This window comes from Silene latifolia, chromosome 2 (assembly GCF_048544455.1).
Source record: "Silene latifolia isolate original U9 population chromosome 2, ASM4854445v1, whole genome shotgun sequence".
Taxonomy (NCBI): domain Eukaryota; kingdom Viridiplantae; phylum Streptophyta; class Magnoliopsida; order Caryophyllales; family Caryophyllaceae; genus Silene; species Silene latifolia.
The window spans coordinates 40,046,205-40,048,747 of NC_133527.1; the positions used below are offsets into that span (position 1 = coordinate 40,046,205).

At 41.8% G+C, this 2,543-nt stretch overlaps 1 non-coding gene across 1 annotated transcript; it reads right to left on the reverse strand.

Annotated features, from left to right (window-relative positions):
- Nucleotides 1–400: 400 nt before the first annotated feature.
- On the reverse strand, nucleotides 401–507 carry LOC141645603 (small nucleolar RNA R71). The gene has a single exon (XR_012545081.1). It is a non-coding gene; the product is annotated as a small nucleolar RNA R71 (small nucleolar RNA).
- Between the last annotated feature and the right edge of the window lie 2,036 nt (nucleotides 508–2,543).

Sequence of the window (2,543 nt, forward strand, 5' to 3'; positions counted from 1 at the left end):
AAACAATACCACACAAAATCCACCTACAATGCCTAAATTCTCGTCACACTCTATACCCACCGAGGAGGATCTACCAAATGGTACTCCTACCCCACAACATCTCACCGGAAACTTTATTGCCAAGTCCGCCTTCATCCAACTAGTTGAGAGGAGCCAATTCGGGGGAAGGCCTAGTGAGGACCCTCATTCTCATATGGAAACCTTTTGCGATTATTGTGAAGCTATCTCTCAAACGGGCGTGACTCAAGACCAAATAAGATGGGTCTTATTTCCTTTTTCGTTAATCGGCACCGCAAAGCAATGGTTGAAGGGCCTTGATAAGGCCACCCTTGGAATAGATTCTTGGAAGAAGCTAGCTCTAGCTTTCTACAAAAAATTCTACCCACCGGAAAAGACTAACATGCTAAGAGCTCAAATTACGGGTTTTAAGCAAAGGGATGAAGAATCTTTGTATGAAGCTTGGGAGCGGTTCAAAGGTATTTGTCGCTCATGTCCTCACCATGGACTTAGCGAATGGTTTTTAGTGCAACAATTTTGGAATGGTTTATATGAAGATTCAAGGAACATTCTCAATATGGGATCAAATGGAATGTTCACCGAAGTTGATGACAATCAAACATGGAACAAGATTGAGGAAATGGCGGTCCATAATTCATAATATAGTAGGCCTCGCAAGGCTACTAGAGGAGGAAAGTATGAAGTGGACACCGTGACTCAATTAGGTGCTCAACTTAGTGCTCACATTGACACAATCAACTTGAAGTTTGAACAAGCTATGGCTAGGCTTGAGGAAAACTCAAAAACATCAAAGCACCATGTCAATGCCATGACGGCATCCTCATCAATCCCAAGCGGGATATGTGAGAATTGTGGAACCTTGGGTCATGACTCAAGTGAATGTAGGGGAACAACCGAACAAGTTAATGCTTTCCAAGCTTACAAAAGTGGTACCCCTTATTCAAATTTTTACAATGAGAACACCAAGTTCCATCCAAATCTCTCATACAAAAGCCAAAATGTTCAAAACCCTCAAACAACATACACTCCACCACCCATGAGAAATCAAAATCAAAGACCCTTTTACAATCAAAACCAAGGTTACCAAAATCAAAATCCATACAATCACCAAAATGACCAAAGTTTTGATGTCCAAAAAGCGGTCCTCCAAATGCAAAAGAATCAACAAGAATTTTTCACTCAAATGCAAAAAGATAGCCAAGCAAAAGACACCACCATCAACAACATTCTAGCTCACACCAAGATGTTGGAAACACAATTGACTCAACTAGCATCTTCAAGCTCACAAAGACAAAAGGGGCAATTACCACCTCAAAGTAATCCCCCTAGACATGAAACGGTTAGTGCCATTCACTTGAGAAGTGGTACAAGATATGAAGCACCAAAGGAGCAAGTTGAGAATGAAGTTGTGAAAGCTAGTGAAAATGAAGTTGTTGTGCAAAGTCCCAAAGAAGGGGAATCATCAAAAGAAGAAAGTTCAAGGAAAAATGAAGACAAAGCCAAAGAGAAGGAGCCCATTGTGGTTAGACTTCCTTTTCCAAGTCGTCAAGCCAAGCCCAAATTTGATGATCAACTTGGAAAGTTCATGGAAATTGTGAAGAACTTAGAAGTCTCAATTCCTTTCACGGAATTAATCAATCACGTTCGGGCCTATGCAAAGTACATGAAAGATATCCTCACAAAGAAGAAGTCGATCCGGAAACTTGAGACTATCGCCTTCACTAAGGTGAGTAGTGCAATACTTCAAGGGAGTTCACCTCCAAAGTTAAAGGATCCGGGAAGCTTCTCAATACCGTGTACCATTGGCGACACAACGATCAACAAAGCCTTATGTGATCTAGGGGCTAGTGTGAGTGTCATGCCGTATTCGGTAAGTAAAAGGTTGGGAATGGGAGAGCTTAAGTGTACCAATATCACTCATCAAATGGCCGATAGATCGACGAAGACACCATTAGGGATATGGGAAGATGTCCCCGTGCGAATTGGGAAGTTTTTCATCCCGGTGGACTTTGTCATTGTTGATATGGAGGAAGATTCCAACATTCCAATCATCTTAGGAAGACCTTTCCTACACACTGCGGGTGCGGTGATTGATGTGAAACATGGAGAGCTCACTCTAGAAGTGGGAGATGAAAGCATAACTTTTAATCTTGACAAGACCATGAGAGCTCCTCATTTGCATGAGCCATGTTTCATGATTGATCATTTATAGGAAAGATGAAAGGAAGAAATCGGAACTCCAATGGAGGAAGAAAGTTGAAGATGCTCCATTCAAAGAGCAAGTGAATTGTGACAAGGAGAGCTTGCAAAGCTCATCAAAATCAACCAAGGAAGAAGATGATGGCCTCATTGGCCAAGAGAAGAAATTGGGAGAGTTGTCTCCATCTAAGCAAGAGATTTTCAATGATCAACTCAATGAAGTTTGTGGTCTTTGGGACGACGAATTTGAAGGGATCTTTAATCCCTACATTGGGCATGCCATCGATCATGATCAACAACAAGGGCCACGGTCTATTGAGGACCTC